Source organism: Corapipo altera, unplaced genomic scaffold (assembly GCF_003945725.1).
Source record: "Corapipo altera isolate COAL_440 unplaced genomic scaffold, ASM394572v1 63, whole genome shotgun sequence".
NCBI classification, from domain to species: domain Eukaryota; kingdom Metazoa; phylum Chordata; class Aves; order Passeriformes; family Pipridae; genus Corapipo; species Corapipo altera.
The window spans coordinates 1,412,010-1,433,459 of NW_020884928.1; the positions used below are offsets into that span (position 1 = coordinate 1,412,010).

General features: G+C 40.5%; 1 protein-coding gene across 1 annotated transcript in view; it reads right to left on the minus strand.

Annotated features, from left to right (window-relative positions):
* The window catches only part of KIAA1217 (KIAA1217 ortholog), a 353,867-nt gene extending 337,452 nt beyond the window's left edge, over positions 1–16,415 (minus strand). Inside the window, exon 1 of the mRNA XM_027658718.1 lies at positions 16,332–16,415. The gene's annotated coding sequence lies outside the window, so the exon portion shown is untranslated. The remainder of the gene's footprint in view (positions 1–16,331) is intronic.
* Positions 16,416–21,450: the final 5,035 nt, after the last annotated feature.

The following is a 21,450-nucleotide window of genomic DNA, read 5'->3' on the forward strand; positions in this document are numbered from 1 at the left end:
TCATTTGTGCCCTGCTGCATTGTTAATATATGGGACCTGGAGAAGATTCCTCTCCACCACTACACTAAGCAGGGTAAAAGAAAACAAGACATTTTAAAAGTGTGTTTTCCCCTCTTTGCTTCCCCTTTCCTGAAGCACAAGAATTCACGCAAGGGGCGAATGACACAAATGTCTGTCACCACACATACAAGAGGCAGGTTCGAGAACTGCCCTGAGAGAAGAGGGCTCTGCTAAGGGGAAAGTTATGCCACACTGAGCTATATAAAATGTAGCTAATTGAACTGCATAGCACAATGTAAGCTGGAAAGAGCCCATTTCCCCTTCCTATCCATGGACCAAGCAGAGATGATGCCTGCAGAGACACAGAACAAAACGCAGAACACACCTTAAGCCACCCATGCAGGAAGGTAATGGTTTGAGGACTCTTGCTGGGATAAACAGGCCACATGATGGGAAAACGCAGAAATAGACACAGTAGCAAGGGCAGCAGAATAAAATCACCAGAAATCATCCATTTAATGCAAAAGCACAAGCAGATCTGAAATCCTTCCAAGTCTCTTCAGCAGTGATGTGCACTTTTGTAAACAAAAGCAGCTCTTAACATATTTTTCACTTGAAATTAATCTCTCCAAATGGAAGAGCAGAGCAGAACAGCTTCCGGTTTGGATATATGAAAGCATCCAAATGTTGTGCCTTACACACCTCTGCACCCTTGACATCATTTCAGATGCAAGCCAAGGGGCCCACCACCCCAGGCAGATAAGTCACATACACACACAAGTGGTACATTAGCTACAGTGCACAGGAACATCTGCATTTAGCTATGGTACCTTGAGATCAGTAATCTAGTAAAGAAAAGAACTGTTTTCAGCAATCAGATAAGTCATAAAGCTATTATCAGTTCATATGGTTTTAGTCTCTGCTATTCTTTAGAATTATTCAGGACAGAATCATAGAATCATTTAGGCTGGAAAAGACCTTTATGGTCATTAAGTCCAACTATAAACCTTACTCTGCCAAGTCAGACGACCATAAAGATTTAACCATACCTGCACAGCAAAACCCAAAGAGCAAGAAGAAAACCTACACTTAGTGAAAGTGAGGAAAAGGGCACTGTACACTATTGATGCAGACACTTTAAAACTTTCTACAAAGTTGTCAGTCTGACTACTCCTATATTTGCAGATGCAGAAACTGAGACATAGAAAGAACATAACTCACAAGGCTTCTCAGGCAGCCATCATTCAGCAGGACACAAATTTGTCTTATCTAGTGCTCAATCCACTAGGTAAGACTGACTAAAACAATGCTTTTATTTAATGTCTTCAAGTAAATCTCAGAATAATGTGATTAATTTATAAATACACAAAGACTACTTCCTTCTGTTCCTGTTGACATTGATGTATTTGGAATGAGTTTTCCAGCACTATCTGGATGACCATTTTTCACACAGCTCTCAAATGAAAGTAAGTCAGCAAGACACTTGGTATGCTTCCTAATATTCCTCAAATGCTCTCATTTGAGTAGTACCCCTAAAGAAAGGACAGTGGAAACAAACTATAGAGTGCTATTCCCTCCCTCTATCTGTATAGCAGTATCTGTAAAGCAGTAAAACACTGGAAGGAAGTCTTCCCACCGGTGCTCCTGTTATCATCAATACTGACAGAGCTATATTGATGCTATAGCAACAGTGGCAGGTTTTCAAAGAAACTGCAGCGTACACAAGGATGTTTTACACAGCCAAACAGAAAATCTTCCTTACAGTTTCCTCTGGCTTTAGACAAAAGAAGTGAACCCTAAATCAACACAATTCATGAGCACACAGGGAAAGGCAGATGTCACAGTTCTACCTGCACTAGAAAACTTTATGATTAAAAAGTTTATGTTGGCACAGCTCCACTCTGAACACTCAGCAGAGGATCTGAGCACTCCATGTTGATGATGCAGCTCTGGACAATATAAAATCCAAATCTTACCTGCAAATGCTGCTACTCCAACATTGAAATGCACACTACAGTATGTTAATGAAAACAGAAGAATTTGCTGAAAGACAGCTACTTCTATTTCAAAGAAAGATGATCAGTAATATATAATTAACTCCTACAGTCATTAAAATTTTATTCCAACTGTGATATCATTATTTGTTGTACTCAAAAATAAAAATGAGAACTAAAAGTTGTTTCTTGCATTTTCTAAAGTATAACTCTTAGTACCAAAAATGCTACTATTAAAAAGGTAGTTTTGCAAGCAATTCACAGCTGAACAAAAACCAGTTACTGCAGCATTCCACTAACCTTCGGAAAAGCTATTAATATTCAGGATTCTGCACAGCAGGGTAGGGTTGAGAAATTAATCCATTTAAAGTTGAATTTTAACAACAGACAAAGGCATGTGTTAGCTGACTTCTATTTATGGCATTCACCCAAATATCAAATAAAGTTTTCCTGGCTGTGCTTCAGTCACCCCCGTTCACAGCTAAAGAGTACTTTTATAAATGCAGACAGACAGTATAAATCCTATGTCTTGTTTGCATCCAAATCTACACATCTCAGAAAGAGAAAACATTACTTAGTAATTGTCACTTCAAGAAACACACCAGGAATGACTTACTGCCAAGTCCATCCTATGTAATTGTAAACTCCAGACAAAAATCCAAGAACTCAAAAAAAGACTACTAAAATGCCACAGTGGACAAGGCAGAGCAACTAAGGAATGACAGAACTGCACATATGTGAATATAACAGGGTACCACTCTGCTAAACAGCTAAACACTTCAGCAACATATTTAAAAAGCTTTACCACATATAAGGAATGGAATTTAAAGATGCACATTTCTCTCATAAACAACACAAAATAGAAAGGGAAGGGGGGGGAATCAAGTTGTTCACAATACCTTAAGAGTCAAAGGGAAAGGAAAAAACCCTGATGTTGCCATGGTTTAATCTCATAACATGCAGGAAAATGAACTAAGCTTATGTTTGGAAAGAATCCAAATAACATTAGGTATGAAAATTCAATTAAGAAATTCAAACAGCCTCATTTAGCCATACAACACTGTTGGACACAGTTGTTATAACAATGGCATTTCTCTATTTGTGATTCCATACTAAACTGAATTTTAAGGATACTTGCTTTTCTCACCATCTCCACATTCTATCACTACAAGCACTTCATTTCTCAAATGCTCAAAGAAACTCAAACACGCTATGGCCAAAGAATATCACTAACAGCTACTTCTCAACTGCTTTAAAACACTGCTGCTGTTTCTAAATCAAAGTTCAGCAGAACCATACGAGGTAATCAGGCGCTCCAGCCAGTCATGGCAGTTCCTTAGGTGCAATGGACATTCGAAATCAGAGATACACAAAAGTCCACCTGACCCTCAGTTTATTTTTGCCATCTCTTGCACTTGCTTTAGAACAAGAAAGGCAACAGCAGAAATGTAAAAATATAAGCACTTTTTCCTTTTGAGGCTATACCATGATATTTGACATGAAGAATTAAAGCACAGTATTCAGACAGTCGCTACACTGCAGACATCTCTCAGAATCAGTATTTTATTATAAACCTGGATGTAGAGGCTATGTTTGTGATATTTGACATGTCCTATTAACTCCTACCATGATGTCTAGCATCTTGAGCCCACAAACCATCTTCACACCCCACCTTTACTCATTTTAGTAAGATATTGTTATTAAAAGGTATTTTCTTTCATTGTTCTGAAAGGTGAGAATATTTATGCTTCCTGCCACCATTTTGGTTTGTACTTACTATTCAACTACTATGTAGTAGTTGTGTTAAAAATTATGTATAAACATAATTTTTAAAAACAAACATGAAGTAATATTTAACACACAGTACTCTATGGCACAGTTAAAAGAAATCTATTCTGAAAGCCTGACATCTGTTAACACCATTTATAATAAACTGACTGATCAGGTGTATGAAACAGATGTGTTGTGTGTAAGCGATGGAACTCAAGACTCTTGTACATCACCAGCTTCTCTCTCTGATATCACAAGATGCCAGATGAGGAAGTAAAACTGTATCAATAAATAAAAAAAAAACAAACAAACAAAAAAAACCAACCAAACAAAAAAAACACACCTCTGAAAGTATTCAGAGAGAGCCTGAATGCTTCATTCACGTTTCATACAGTCACAGGGCATCTCAGAGCATGGCACATGACTCCCAGATTGCCTGCTCAGCTTTCTGTCATGTTTGGTACCAAAAACAACTACTTTGAACATGCTCATGATGGAAATCGGGGAAAAAAAAAAGGAAAGAAAAAAAAAGGGGAAAGTGAAAAAGAAGATTATAAAAAAGTATCCTTTTTAGTTAGCCTGAGTGATATAGCAAAAGCATGTGTTATGGACAGCAGTTGTTCAAAGTAAGCTTTCATCAAGGACAAGGTGATACAGTTCCATCTCAGGCTCTACATCTCCAGGCCCTTTGTTCTTTCTAAAAGCAGCACCGCCAATGCACACCAAGCCTTCCTTAGACTGCAGAAAAAGGTACGTGCAACTAAGGAGGTGCACACTCACCCACGGACAAACCTATCTGATATATACTGCACCTGGAAGGAATTTCTCAAAGAAATAAAGATGCAAGTTGTTCATAAAAACAGATTATGAAACTATTAAGCAAGTTCTCCAAATATGCTCGCACATGTATCTCAGGAGACAAGTGGGAACCTAAGCCAACCACTTAATGACAAAATGTGGATAAAATGTTCCTTTCTGTACTACAGAGCTAAAACCCCAACAGAACTGGAGGGAGACAGCAACAGAAGAATCAGGGGTGGAACTGCTACCTTATGTAAAACTTAAGGCAGGCCACACTTTTATATTCATTAGCCCACATCTGTTCTCTGATAGCAGCAAACTGTAGGAACAGTAAGTTTAGAAGAGTACTTCTATTGTAATGCCTTCCAAATTCTGAGTTAGCTACAGACTTGTCACTTACCTCTCCAGCCTTCCTGCCCCACTTCACACACCAACTTGAATGACTCTATCAGTTAATGGTCACATGAGTAGGTCATGTCCCCCTATGCACAAGAAAACAAAAACTCTCATAGTTAATAGAAGCTACTGAATTCTCCAGCTTATTATTTTCAAATCACTCTGTACTGCTACTATCAAAACTTAACTGATTCTTCTGCTGAAAGAGCTGCACAGGCAGATGTGTGCAGTCCATCCTGCACACAAGCACTCAGAACTGCTTGTCCAGCAATGCACCTTCTATAAGCTACAAAACACTGTTAAGCATTATTACAGAAAGAAGCTAAGTGTTAATTCTATTCTTGAAAACTACTAGTATTAGTTCTGAAATTCAAAACTAAAAGCGCCTATAAAGCATCTGTTCCATTAGTCACTGTCTTATGAGAATTATCCTTTGTACCATGGAAATAAAAAAGTTCCAGTAGACAATAAATAAATAAGCCAATCACCAAGCCCAGAACTGTTGTATCAACAATTCTCAACAATCAACAAGTTTACTGTCATTTAATATTTAAGCATGGAAGAAAATTGTGGTTTAACTATATGACATTTTTAGGGCAAAAAACACTATTTAAGAGACTACAAATATTTTTCTCGTTGCTTCCACATTGTAGAAAGTCTCACCGTTTTACAGCTATTCAGCTGGATAAAGCAAAATCAAGGGGAGTGGGTGACAAATAAAGAGTTCTGCTTATACTTACTGGAGTGCAAAAATGCAACTTTATTATTACACACGTTAGTTTGCAGTTGTTCAAAAGGAATGCATCAACTAAATTAATCATTTAATCAGTTCCAATTTAGTACCTGACATTTCATGAACTGATATAAGCCCAGTATTTCAGCTCTGCCTGGTTACAATGAACAGCTAAATTGTCATACTTAAATGTTGCATATGATATACAACTACAGAACAACTAGCCTCAAGGTTTTAGGTTTTATGGCTTAGTGATTTTTCTACTACATTACTAATTTGTTTTTAAATCTGGTTTGGTTTATTTCAGAAGAGGACAGTATGTTTAATGTCCATATCTTTATAAAATGAGTAAAGGGAAAGAGGTGTGAAGATAGTTTGTGGGTTCAAGATCCTAGACATTATGATAGGAGTTGCTAGGACGTGTCAAATCTCACAAACATAGACTCTACATCCAGGTCTATAAAAAAAATACTGAATCTGAGAGATAGCTGCAATGTGGTGACAGTCTGTCTGAATACCTCTACGCTTTTATGCTTCATGTCAAATATCATGGTATAGACTCAAAAGGAAAAAGTGCCTATATTTTTCTTCACTTCCATTCCATTTCTTATTCTAGAGCAAATGTAAGAGGAGGTAAAAAAGACCCCATCGGAAAAAAAGTTGGGCAAATCTGAAAGGGATTAGAAATATTGTTCTGAGACATCAGTAAAATGAGTCAGAGGGACTTCTCTGTGTCTCTGAATTCGAATGTGCATTGCACCTAAGGAACTACCATGACTGGCTGGAGCGCCTGATTACCTCATATGGTTCTGGGAAACTTTGATTTTGAAACAACAGCAATGTATTGAAACATCTGATATGCTGTTATTGATATCCTTTAGTCATAGTGTGTTTTGGTTGCTTTGAGTATTTGAGAAACTAAGTCCTTGTAACGATAGAATGTGAAGATGGTGAGAAAAGCAAGTATCCTTAAAATTCAGTTTAGTATGGAATCACAAATAGAGAAATGCCATTGTTATAACAACTGTGTCCAACAGTGTTGTATGGCTAAATGATGGTTCCTTTGAGCAGAGTGGGCAACAGAACCCCAGACAGATTTGCGCTGACTATCTTAATATACCAAAGAATTTGTGGTTTAAATATTTACATCACTGAACTTCATCTTTGAAGTAAAGATCTTTGAATCTTAATAATTTTCAGCTTATTTGATGCCCTTTGCAGATATTTGTTCAGAATTTTTAAAATGTCAACCACGAAAATAAAACGATTAAGGAAAAGTATAACTTTATCATTCATTGAAAGTTTCCAGCAGCTCCAGAGGCCGGCAGCCCGGGGAAGAAAGGGACTCTTGTTCTCACCCTGCACACAACCTTTAAAACTCCGCTGGACGCATAAAATAGCATTGAAGCCCCAGCCCCGGCAAACGAGGCCCTGCGAATAGAAGGGCTGAGCAGATGTCCCGCAAAGGACAAACCCTGCCCTGTGCGCTCTGCCGGGGCCGGGGGGCGCAGCCGGGCAGAGCAGCCCCCGCGCCCGACGCGGAGCCGCCGCGCTCCCTCCTGTGGCCGCGGATCGCTTCGGCAGCGCCCGCCGCTCCCATCCCTCATCTGACTTCCCCCAAGAATCCCAAAGGGCAGCGGATACTGAACGCCTCCTCCTTGTGCCGCAGATCTCCCTCCCCAACTTCCATTTAACCTCACCCTCCTAGCAGAAGTGCCCCGTTTCTCCTTGCAGTCCTCCTGCAAACGCGAGCGAGATTTTATCCTTCATAGGCAAAAAAAATTGAAGACCATTAATTTCTGTGTTGGATGCTTGTGAATGGTCTGATTTATTGTGAAGGATATAAAGTATTCAGAGGTTTGGTCTTTATTGGGAAATCCAGAGACCAAGCTCTGTGGCAAAGGTCATAAAGAGAACCCCATAAAAGAGTTGGTTACAAGACTTGCATTATGAAATTACAAAAGTACAGTAATAGGATATTACTGTCTGCCCATAGAGATACTTAGTTTACAAAGAAAATTTGTAACCTTTAGCATAAAAAAGACAGTACCCTGAGAACAGTGAGAAATAAAAAGGTTTAGCTACCAGTAAATCTGCACCTACAAGTAACCAAGGAAGGCACACTGACCTCACTGCATCATTTGAAAACTTTTAGATGTCACAGTGCAATTACAATAATAACACCAGAAACTAATAAAGGGTCACAGGTTGTTAGACACCAAAATAATACAACTCCAGTCAAGCAATTCCAGTGAGAGCTGGTGCTCTGTTAACATTAAAGCAAACATCAAAAGGAAGAATCTCTCACACAGACTCATCTGCCTTCAAGCTTTTGCCCTCAGGTTTTCCCTCAGTGAGCTCCATCCATTAGAGCTGGAAGAGGAGCTCAGACACGCAGATGCCTGCAACTCCTGCCTTTTCAACAGCTGTGTCATTTAGCGGCTTTGAGGATAGTTAATGATGCTTATTAGCATGCTGACAGCTGATGTATCCATCATTAATACTGTTAGTGAATACAGCAGCAGTTAGACACTTCACAGTAACACAGATAAAGCTTGAGAGACCACATCTGCAGACAGTTAGACTCCAGCTCAGTGGCAGTAGCACTCATTGGTCCATTTTCCTCACCATTGCCATTACTCTAAAAGAAAGGAAATAGTTTTATGTTTTCCTGCCCACAAGGATATTGAAGTTTGTTCATTCAGCTGCAGAGTTCAACAGAAGACACGTGAACAGACCTCAGCAACTTACGATGCTAGAGTACTGGAGAAGTGGGTTTAAAGCTTACCTAGGCTGAGGAATTGCTTAATGTCTTTCCAGTTTTCCTGCCAAGTGATTTTGGAAGTGCTAACTAGAGGCTGAAGAGTCGTAATTCACAAATTTACCACTCCTGTGACACCTACTACAGAAGAACTAGTTTGAAGGCAGCAAGGTAACTGGAAACATTCTACTGAAAGTGCTTCAAACTAACCTGCTTGTCTTTTACCTAAAAGACCCCAAACTACTGCAGGTCTCAAGTTTCAGAGGAGCAGAGATAACAACTAAACAATGGTTTTTCTAGCTGCACAATACAAACTGACAAAGCTTCAGGAACTAGGCCCTGGTGTTGGCCTCACATACTGCTTTGCAAATGCTAGACTTTGGACTTTTGCATACCCAATACTTGGCATTGCCCCATATGCCTAACCTCCATGGAGACAGGATATCAAACATTACCCACACATGGCATTTCCTCACTCTCTGCACCTCCTGCCCCAAGAAGTGGGTTTTAGCCTGGATTCTAAGGCACACAACTTCTCTGTGTGCAAAAGAAACAGCCCCAGCACATAGGTGAAACATCTAAGTTAGGGAACTGACCCTCTTCTTCTAAAATCAAATTGTAAAATGTCCTGTTAGACAATGCAAACAATAAAGTCAAGATCTAACACAAAAGCACACATCAACCATACAGGCTGGAGAAACCCATAACCCATAAAGCTATTTTCACTGGGAGAAGAGTCAAGCAGCAGCACAGGTTGCCCTGAGATATTTGAAACCCTCCACAGATGGAGCTTGCACAAACATGACTGAATCAAGCCCTAAGAAACCTGTTCTGACACCACAGCTGTCCCTGCTGTCTGCTGGAGGCCTCTCTAGAGACTTTATGAGGTCCCATGAGTGCTCACTATACATGCCACCACATGTCATGCAATTGGACTTTGATGCTATTCTAGCCTCTGGAAGGCACTATTATGAAGCCAAATACAGATTAGTAAAATCCAATTCCATGAATAAGCCTTTGTATCTTACCAGTTTCAAAGTTCCAATCAGGCACAAAATATTCTTTGTTATGGGGAGAAGGCAACACAAATAATAATCAACTACAGATACTGCTGTTCTCCCATATGATTTCTGAAGCAAGATGCTTGAAAAGCAATATATGTATAAAATACACTTTTCATCCGACTTTTGCCTAATCCCCCCCAAAATAATGAACTATTCCCACTGGAAACCAACCAGATAGTAGACCACTTTCTTTTCAAGAACAGAAAAGTATATTTTTTTTCACAAAGTCGCTAAACTATGAACTAGTCTTTATGAGTTTGTGATAAACATTAACTTTACAAAAAAAAAAATACTGCGTTCTTTTAAAGGCCTATATTAGGGGAAAAATGTTGCCTTTTTATGGCTATCTATTACATACCAGCTGAATTTCAATAATGAATTGTAATTCAGCACCATATCATCTATTTATATCTGCCATTTTCAGCCAACTGCAATTTACTGCATAATTTTAAGAAGTTTGGCCAGGATTTCAGCATAGTTGGCAAACACACGCTGGCAAGCTCTTGGCCAATTAAAATCTTTATAATGACTATACCACCATATACGAGAACGCTAGAAACGGGACTGGATGAAATACAAAAATCTTGCAGTCGTGCTTATAGCACGTGACTCCTTTGCACTTCAGTGTTTCTTCGCTGACATTACAGCAGCATACTACAACTATCCCACCAGTCTTTAAACTGAAGATGCTCCATGTTCCAATTATGTTAAAAGAGGATTATCCATACTTAAAATACGGTTTACTAGAACAAACGTTACAATGGAAAGTATTTGCTAACTAAATGCATAATACATGTTCAGCCAAAGTACTAATTACATACTCCATCACTGAGTAACAAATACGTATAATCTGTCCTTTTGGATTTCAAAATGAAGACAAATAATTTTACAAAACTTCTTCCAGCAAACATTTCCAAGTAATCTCCATACAAATTCATAGCAATAAAGGATAAAATATATTTTCTCATTACAAAACTTAGACTCTTGCCAGACAGAATGCAGTTTCCAAGGTAGGAGTTGTCATTACTAAAGCAATATTCAGTCTTAACTATCTTGACAGTCCATGTTCTGTTTTACATGATCCCAAGATCATGTCACTTTTCCTCACTGGTATCCCAATACCCAACAACATGATGCTGAGCTCTGACACGCCTGTAGAGATTACTCTGTTTTATGCAATACTGCAAGAAAAAAGTTGGTTTAAACAGAAAATGGTAAGTCAATTATGAGAAAAAAATAGTACTGCTACATCTCACTTTTAAAAACTTTCCTAGGTTTCCAGCTTCTAAAACAATTAGTAAAAGCCTAATTATAGTAGCCTTGCATATTATGCTGTACATTTTATCTGAGTTGCACAGCAAAACTGAATTAATGCAATACAGTTTCAAAGTATTCTAAGGAAAGCACAGAAAAAGGCAGGAACTTTGGTCAAGCAGTAAACACCACCAACTGCAAATTAATTGATACATACATATATTTTTGTTTCCCAGAAAATCTTCTCTCAGATTGGGGACTCCAGCTAAAGAAAGGTGTGTTTGAAATGCATATCCAGACTCAGGAACAGAGAGATGGAGCACCCACCAGCATCAGCTGCACCAGAAAAGGCGCAGGAGGAATGCATATATGTAGGGATGTATGATGCCCAGAACTCCTTAATCTGACATGACTAAGTTGCATTCTTTCAGAATTAAGGGGCCTTTAGCCAGTAGTGCAAGCAGGGCTTCCTTCTCCATCTTTGGAAAGGAAATGAGGATTTCACTGTTTCTTGTGCTCATGCTCTTTTGGGATCAAGCTCATAAGAAAACTGAATGAAAGCGAAGCACTAGGTAGGCAAGTGAAGAGTAAAATGCCAGCTTTTGCAAGTTTGAGCAGTATAAGGCTGTATACACCATCTTGGCAACAAGGAAACACCAGAAGTTTGGGTTTTTTTCTGGTGTTTTTTTTAATTTGGTTTAAGTTGCATCCTTCATCAAATACTCATCTCCAGTTCCAAAGTTTTTAAAGACTCGATTAAAATTCCGCCTTAAAGAAACTCATATCTTTTTTAGCAATACTGACTGAGTACAGAGTGTCCAGGGAGGCTCAGAAGTCACCTAGGCAAACAGCTCTAGATGGGCCTGCTTGCATGGGGAGGTTAAACAAGATGACCTCCAGAGATCCCTGTCAACCCTAACCATCCCGTAGCACTCTCAACCAAACTCCTACCAAATTCCACCAAGGCATAATTTCATGTCTTGCCATGCTCAAAGAAGGGACATAGAAAAGTAAGTTTCCACTGCATCTCATAAGATCTACAAACTGGTTTTAGTCCATACTGCATGAAAAGAGAAAAAAAAACAAAACCAAAAACAAACAAACAAAAAATAACAACCACACACTTACAAATTGTACTTTAGAAGGGGGCAGTTTAGGGCCTAAAGTAACAAGATGTATAATACTACAGGAGGAAGAGACACAAGGAAAGAAACTCCATGATAACAAACAGAAAAGCTAAGCTGTTTTAAAAAAATACACAGTCCACAAGATTTTACAGACTTGCCATTAAATTGCAGAAACTCAAACACTGTATCAAGTGATTTGGAGAATACTCCAGTGAGCCAGGGTTTCAAGAGAGGTTTTCAGTGGGGAACTACAGAAGGCTTTGTTTCCCTTCTCCCATCCAAAGAAATTGAAGCAAAAGAGGTAATAACTGATAATTTTAACATCCTCTTAATAAATAAATTTTTAAAATAAAATAATAAAAAAACCCCTACCAACATTTACTATCAAGGGATGTTTCTGGAGGAACCACTGCACTGTCCCAATCCATTTTGTCCCTAATACAGAACCTGTTTCCTCTCCTGGCATTACCCACCACCCTGGCACGAATAATGTTGTTACTCCAAGATCTGGCAGTATACCTCAAAGTTAGCAACAAATATCTCAGTGTTTTCCTTTTTTGTATACATGTTTACAGTTATTTCATTTCATGCTGGCTTGGAAAACTACCATTCCATTATTTAATGAATTCTGAGGCATTCAAGAATATAGCCAATTCCAGTTTGCATTGGATGAAAAAAAGAAGAAACACAATCATTCAGTTGTGTTGAAGGGGAAAAAAAATTAGGAGCAATCTTGCATATATAAAGTATATCCAAGTTCTGAGACATCTTCAGCGAATCCAAATCTACAAATACAAATCTATAAGGACTTACAGATAAACAATGTCTGGTTACATTCAAATCTTCACTGGATCAAGACCAAGGACAACACCTTTTTCAGTCAGAAGGATTGAGGTGTTTGGTATCACAAAGGAATGTCCCTTTGCACCACAGTACAACACGTTTAAGGAAAAGCAATTTATTTTTTGCAAAATTAAAGAATCAGCAATGCCTAGCTGGAATGCACTGTTCTGGAAGAGGACCAAAAGCTCAAGTAATTGCAATGGACTGGAAAGGCCTTCACCCCCAGGTCAGCAATTTACATTCCAGCCAGGCTATTTATGAGAGAAAGCAGTTACCACCAACCACCCTTTGAATACTCATTTCTGGTACTGTTGCTGAGGTGCCACAAATACCATGACAAACCAATCACATGAACTACTTCAGCAGAAGAGTCCAAGACTGAGGTAGTGCACAAAATTAATTAGTCGGTTACTACAAGATGACAAAGCTGGGTCTGCAATAAAACTCCTCTCTATAGGCTGCAGCTTCTGCCTACCACAACAGAATCGACCTAAGGAATGGTAAGTAAAAATAATCTTTCATCCTCCAAGAGATTGTACACTTACTACAATTTGATGTAAGTGATGAGTCAAATAGAAAAAGAAAGTCCATATTTTTCCTCTTTCCCTGCCAGCTAACATTAGTTCCACCCCACTTTCCCAGTTATTTCTTTAGTTCCCTCCCTCTCAGCTTGCTTTGTGTCCTCTGCTTCTTGCTCCAGTGAGTTGTCCTTTTTCTCAGTGCTGTGTTTGCCACTCAGAGTCCACTTTCTCATTTCTTTCTTCACTGCTTCTAACTTAACTTCCAGTAGTCCTCTGCAAACACTGACTAAACAACATAAAAATTGTAAAAATTAGCAAGTTTTGTCTTTAAGACTTCTGTATCTATAAAGCAACCTTTAAGTACCTAGATTCTCAGTACATGCATGAATTTTTCTGTATGTTTCTAAAAATCCCAAGTGTAATAGAGATGCAATAAAAGAAAGGAAAAAAAAAAAAAAGAAGAAAAAAAGTAAAAATTCAACCATGACTGAGAGTTAGAATAGGAACTAGAAGTAAACATCCTCATTTTCAACTCTGAAAGACAAGCTTCAAAATCATTAACTGTCTCCCTTTGCTTACAGCAAGAGGTCGCAGCAAATGTCAAACACAAGAGAGCCGTTCAATTAAGGGCAACCTTACAAAATCCAAACTGTTACCAACAGCAGCCTAGACGTCATACTTGCCCCAACAAACCAATGTCTGGACAGCCCCTGTTACACAAGACTCCACAACAAAGAGCTGCCAAGCTTTAACCTTCAATGCGGAGAAATAAATTTATTTTCTCAAGAAACAAGTCTGCCATACCACAGGATTGGCTTCCTTATGACTATGTCAGAAAAAACCCAGCAAGTTAACTTTTCCCACCTGTCCCTATAGCCTAAACCAAAAGTTACATATATGGACTACCAGCAGAGTAATTTATCACAAAGCAATAAACAGGAGATTGCTACTTCTAACACTGAAAGTAGGTAGACAGCAAGTTAGCTATTCAGAACACCTGTTTAAAAAAAAAAGGCACAAAACAAAAACAAACAAACAAAACCAGCAAACCCAATGATGAATAGGAATACAAAGGCAATGATTTGGGAGGGGAGGAGGGCATATTAAAAAAAAAAAAGTAACTAAACACAGTAGTTTTATTCTATGGTAGTTTTATTGTTGAACATTGAATTCTTTAGAAAACATAATGTGAATTATAGCAAATTGTCAAAACAGTTTTAGAATAATTCATCTGCCATACAGGGGAAAAAAAAAGTATACAGTTCCAGACACAGAAGCATTAAAAATATTCAATACTAAACCTCTTCCTCTAATTTTGAAATGATCTGAGGATAAAGGTTCTTTAAAACCCAGAAGCCTGAACTATGGCATTATATAAAATCTTCGGGCCTGTGCACATCAGTCAGAGCTCCAGGCACATACAGTAGTCAGAAGTCATACGAAGTCAGAGCGAGTTTCTGGCTAGAGAAAGAGTTGTGCACTATCAACACTGCACCCTGGACATTGTACATACAAGACCAGCTTGTGCACACAGAAATTCCTGCATGCATTAGTTTGGGTGTTATCAAAGGAATTTGAGATTAGGTTTGGTTTGGTAAACACAGAGTTAAGGAAAGAGTTCTTCTATTTAGTCAGATATCTAACTTGGTCACTGTATTAAAATGTCATTCTTAGAGAGCTAAAGGATACAGATTTCTATGATTCTATGTAACCACGGAGGTAGTGGATCAAGGGTTGGACTTGATGATCTGAGAGGTCCTTTCCAACCTGGCTGATTCTATGCACTGCATACTCACTGCACTTCGCTTCACACAGTTCACAAGGTTAGAAGAAAAAAAAAATATGGTTTTGATACCCATCTCTAGCATGCAGAAAGTCTGTTACCAGAAGTCTACAAAATTAGATCTTAATGTCTGATATTATGCAATATTTTATCTAATAGTTTAACTATGCTTTCACAGTAAGCAAAAGCTGCTGTCCAGGCAGCCTTCCTGAGCAGCCAAAGACATGCAAATGATCAGCTGGTGACTTCCCTGGGCAGAACGCAATACTCATCTGCAGGGCTTCAAGCAAGTATTTTAAAGATATTAGGACAGAGAAAGAACAAGAAATAATAGCAAATTAATAATGACTGATTGTAACCAGCAGCACAGATATGCAGCACTAAACACGACATTTAAATATTCTGAGAAACTGACATCACCACGCTGGCCAGTACTGTATGCAGGGGCTGAACTCGGCAAACACAGACAAGCCAAATCCTGCTATTCTTGAAGCTAACAATAGTTTTTCTTGAACTCCAGAAGCAGCAGGAAAAGTTGACTCTCACCTGACAGCATATAATACCTCGGGACACACATGGGCAAAGACACACGCAAAACACCCCACTGAGCATCTTCCACCTTCACACTGTCCCTGAGAGCAGGGCAGCAGGTCTAGGGTTGCGGACCTCGCACTTCGACTGTTTAGAGAGCTGCGCTTTCTTCCTCAGGGCTCAAAGGAAAAGCTTGCGACTCAAACTACACATTCTTAGAGGATCTGGGTTAGGTTTTTTTCCTCCAAAAAGCACAGTAATTCTGCTGTGGAAAGCTTCTGAATACAGTCAAAGCATGCAATACACACACACCATGGTTTTTTTGGGGGAAAGCAATTTCTGTGGTACTCCATGCTTACCATAAGTAACTTCTAAGTTTGACATATTCCGAAGTTTACTCACAAGCAGAAGACTCACAAGCAAAGGGACAGGCAGACCGGCCGGAGGATACGGCGCTCCCGACCCGCCCCGGGCCGCCGCCGGAGCCCACCCGTGTGTGGCCAGCTCTCAGCCGCCCGGCTCACCCCCGCCGAGGCTGCCGGTGTCCCCCAGCGCCGGGAGCCCGCACCGCTCCCCGGGCCCCCCACGCACCGCTCCCCACCCTACCCTTCGCCTCCCCGAGTTGCTGCCGGTCCCGGGAGGAGGCGGCGGAGGCAGCGCCGACCCTCGCCCCGCTCAGCCCCACCTGCCCGCGGCGCAGCCGCCCGAAGGTCACCCCCTCCCCCGGGAAGGCGAACTTTGGGAAGCACTCACTTCGGCGGAGCGCCGGGATGCCGCCGCCGCCGCGGAGGGCCGGGGGGCGGTGCGGAGGCTCCGCCGGCTGCAGCGCGCAGGACGGGCTGCGCGCTCCCTCCTCCTCCTCCTCTGCCGCCTCCTCCTGCCTCTCCCCGACGACTTTCACTTCACCTGCAGGCAGCCCGGCTGCGGCGGGGCGGGCGGCTCCGCAGCTTTCCGCGGGACCGCAGTCACTGCGGCAGCGCCCTCCCCGCACCGCGGGGGGAGCCGAGCCGAGCCGAGCCGAGCCGGGCCGCACCGCGCAGCGCCCGCTCGTCCCTCCGCGGGCCGGGGGGAGTCCTGCCCCGGGGGCACCCGCAGCCCCTGCGGGGAGGGCCGTCCCGAGGCCCTCCGCAATTGCGGAAGCAACGCGGCCCCGCTGCGCGCAACCCCCGCCCCGGGATGCTTTGCCCAAGCTGCTTGCCTGCAGCTGCAGGGTAGGGATTGCCCCCGTGTTGTCAATCACCTCCCCGGTGAGGGACTATAAATATTTATTAGGCATCGTAATAGCTGCATCTAGCTAGAGGAGCACTTTACTCGCGTCGCTTCTCTGATTCAAACCCCAAAAACCAGTCCTACACGGGTATAATCTTAACTAGCTCACGCACTGGCCCGGTTGACTCGGCACCGGGGAACGGCTCTCTTGCCACAGCCAGCTGGAGAGATTTGTCAGAAGGGCACCAGCGTGTGCCCGACACCCGAAACCTTCCTCTCTCTTTTAAAGGACAGATGAATGTTTGCTGGCTTGAGTGGTTTCTCTCAGAATATATCCATCGGCAGGAAGGCGATGTACTGTCTTCTTCATTGGGAACATCACATTAGCAGTTCTGTTCAGACAAACGGGGCTTTTACGCTCTAATCGAGCTATGAAAGATATCTTAAGCAAAAATCTGAATGCATAGGGAGCCCAGAAATAGGAAGCTAATCTTGGATGTAAGCTGACAGAAAACGGGGATAAGAAGTGATGGACTTTCAACAATGGCATGCATGTTTAAAGAAAAACCAAATCGGGATCTCTCAAGACAGAAAAAAAAAATGTGCATGAAGGAAATATACTAAATCAATGTTTTGTTTAGATGGTTTTGCTTTTCCCCCTTACAAAAATGATTCTTGATGCTGGGTGGCATACAACCGCACTGGTAGGAATTCCCCAAGGTTGCAATACCTCCTGCAACTGCCATCTTTGTAAAGTTTGCTTATCTGAAAATTTAAGAGGTAAGAACAAGAGAAATTAAGACAGGCAGCCCTTAAAAAACATAATTACAAAGTCACAAGCTTGTATTAGCATATTTTGATGAAGGATGGTGCCTTTGTTTTGCAGGTATCTTTAAAATGGAGTCAGCTAGTAACACAATTTTGGTTTCTGCTTTTAGGCACCTCCTGTTCCCAAAGAGCTGACAACTTCTATCTAGAAGGTGGACAGCCTGAGCTTGACCTTTCTATCACAAAGCATGGAGCTTTGTCTGTATAGTGTACTGGTCAAAAAACAGCAGCTCTGAAGTTGTATAATCCACTTAAACATGAGCTAGAACAGCAGCAACACTTCATTAATATATATTGTTCCAAACTTCATGCTTGCTCATAGAAGTAAATAACTTATTGCTCATCTCTCTGCGATTTTAGAGTAGATGCTTTACAGGGCAATCTTATATACCAGGACTTTGGTTTTGCCAAGTGTGATACACTGCATTTATATCTATGATAAGGGACAGTATTTGCAATAAGCAATGCATAGGGGCTGCAGCTGTACTGACACTCAGTTGGGCTTTTCGCTGACCATACACAGAGAGAGAATGCCTGTCTTGGAGATTCACAGTCCAGACTATGCAGATAAAATAGGCAAGCAATGGCAGGGGAAACACAAGCACAGAAAGGTGAAATAACTTGCCCAAGACCATGCAGGAGGTCTGTAAAGAGCACTGGCTGCAGAGCCAGTGCCTCTGATTCAGCAGCCCATACAACAATTTTAGTGATGCCATGTATTGCTTTAAATGATGGACTGAGCACAGTCCTGAAAATCAAATGTACAAACTGTGTTTTTAGTAAGACTGGTGTTATGCTGCATTAATTTATTGAGGTTTTCTTCTTCTTCTCAACATCTCTAAGCCCTAGCAGCAAAAGATGTTCAATACAATTTCATGCAGGCTATTTCAATTGAGTTTTCTATTTGTTGCTAAATCTGCCCATTTCTTGCTAAATTGCAAAAGTAATTAATTCAGGTTAGGTTTCCCAAGCATTAGTGCAAATTATTGCCCCTCTACTGAAGATACTTGCAAATATGACGTTTGACTTTACACACCAGAAATAAAAGTAAGTACCTTTATGCCCTGCATACCCTTGTGTAAAATACAATAATGATGGTTTAGTTGATTATCATAATATTAAATAAATTTTTCCAGCTTTGAATTTTCACTTGAAGTAATAGTAAGGGCTTGTTTATTATCATTACTTACCATGGTTCTTGGGCCATAAGTTCATACAGTAGAGATGGTGATTAATCCTAGCTGGGGTAACTGTAAAGGAAACTTCTGTAATGGACACAATCATAATAGGAAGAGTATCATTATAATAAACTGGGGGGGGAAGTCTTTGCGTATAGCAATGCTTCAGATCATTTCATTCCAAAACATCCAAAATTATCTACTTCATCCTTTTCAGATGAAGCTACTTAGTGCAGCTGAGACCAAATCTGTATCATTTCTTTCCAGAAAAGGAAGAAGGAAGCTGTGAGGGACTGGAAAGAAGATGCTGCCCTGCAAGCACCCATCTGTGCACTGCCTTATAAAGGTCCTGATGTGGAGATAGTGCTTCAGAGCCCTCTCAGAGGTTCTGGGTGATTTCTGTTCTCGCCAACACCAGCAGTCAAGATCTCCTGCAATCTCACAGGACACTTCTTGAGCCTTGCCAAATGGGGGGACTGAAGGTTCCACATGATTTGTACAGGCAAATGTACATGGAAGATTACTTCTTGTAGGAAAATCCCAGCAATGTCCATCAGATTTAGTACAGGATCAAGATCCCTGTCTGTTGGCCTAACAAGCAAGTTACAGCCCAAAGCCTTGTTAGACTTGCAGCAATTTATTTACACCAGTGGAGACAGCACTGAAGAAATCCTTGTCTGGGGTTGATTCAAACCTATTATTAATCAACCTTAAGAAAGCATATGCCAGTCTTCACTAAATTCTTGTAAATCAAAATCTTACGTTAAAATACTGTATTTCCATCTGCAGACAATTACTAATTTTTTGTGTACTCCTGTTGAAGTAAACAATATTTTTTCTACGGGCAGAATAAGGGCCTTAGAGATTCTAAAAAGTACCATCTTCTCCATTCAATGGATCTTTCAAAAGGAATTCCTTTTCAATACTGTCTTCATGTAATGCTAGTCATTTGATGTCTGTTACCTGTTCTGTACAGCTCCTGTAATGGTTGCAAACAGCAAGATACTGATATACAGCTATTCACAAGTGGAAAGCAGTAAGCAAAGTGTTGAGTCAGGTGGAGATATTCTATTCTAAGAAAAATATTTACTTTTTTTAAGTATTTGGTATTGTGGTAGGGTTCCTGGGAGGGTATGTTGTGCTTCACTAAGTATCCCATTTACAAGAAAGTTCTTATTGCTTATCACACTGTGAGAAATGAACAGAATTTTTGTAGATGTGAAATCCGTAAGACTTCTGCATTCACTGATTTTGTTGCTCTTTTGTTTTTCTGAGACAATCATGAGATTACTTTAAGTTACCATTACATCTAAAACTTATCAGCCTAAGTACAACATGCCTAAGTAATCCCTTTTGGTTTTGAAGGTCAAGTAGGGATAGGAAGTATTAAAAAAACCCAAACAACAACAACAACAAAACCCCAGAACAATGCCACACAAAAACAAACAAACAAACCTAAACTTCTCCAAAGTTTTATCAACTGACAAAAGGGAAGAAAAGTCTGACACAATATTTTCATTTTCTTTCACCTACACTCTACCTTCTGTTCTTCTACAAAGGAATATCTAACTTTTGTGAATGGGGACTAAGTACATTCCCTTGATCTCTGGGTCCGTGTAGTGACATTCATGCCAGGCAAGGAAGTATTTCAAGCACCTGAATTGATTAAATATAGGGTTGCGCTGCTGCAGAGCTACTGAGGGAAGGCGCAGTTCCCGGAAAGTGCTGCTCACAGCAGCACAGAGCCACTGCAACAGAACAAAACCTCCGGGGAGGCTGCGAACTTGCAGTTTGGCTTCTGAGCCAAATTCATCCCCCTTGCAGCACAACCTGGCATCCACCTTAATGAGGAATTCATTTAGTCTTTTGCATTTTCTGTGCTTACAGCATGCACTTGTTTTCATTGCTTTCTTATGGAATGATCTTTAGACTTTATTAATATTTTCCTGGATTTAATTCAGATCTCCTAGGGAGCTCTGCAGAAAAAAAATGTCCTTCAGAACTTTCTACATTTAAAAAAAAAAGTACTGCAAGGCACGATCTCATCATGGCAACATTCTCCCCCCTTTTAGAGCACACAATACTCCTTTGAACTCCTTCCTACTTGCAGCAGGGGAAAAAGAATTTTTTAGAAAAATTAAGAAAATACACACAAAACATTTATGTTTGACAAAGATTATCACAGGTTTTGCAATAGCATGTAGCAGAGCACTCAGCCAATTTCAACAGTGTTTTAAAGCAAGAAAGAGGTCTCAAAAATAATTAAATTCCTATGAAAAACAACTGCTTCAGTGTCCACACCCAGGACAGGACAGGCAGGATCCAGCTATTTCATCTCCAGTGCAGCAGCTTTTCCCATGGTGGCTTTTCCTTGAGTTACAAGTTGTTCTGGAACACTGGCATTTTCCAGGAACTGCTGGAAAACACAAGGTCAAGTCTGTGGCAAGCATGCAGATTTGTCCTACGTGTCAGTTGGGTGGACATAGGGAGCATCCAGGCTAGGGGGGTCAAGGAAGCATCTCCAGCTCTAGTACCATTATCAACAGTATCTCTGATGTGGGTGTTTGCCAGACTCCTGATTCTACCCTGTGAACCTAATTCCAAATCTTCTTTTTTATCTGCTTCTACTGGAAAAAGCCCCTAACTAAATATTTCAT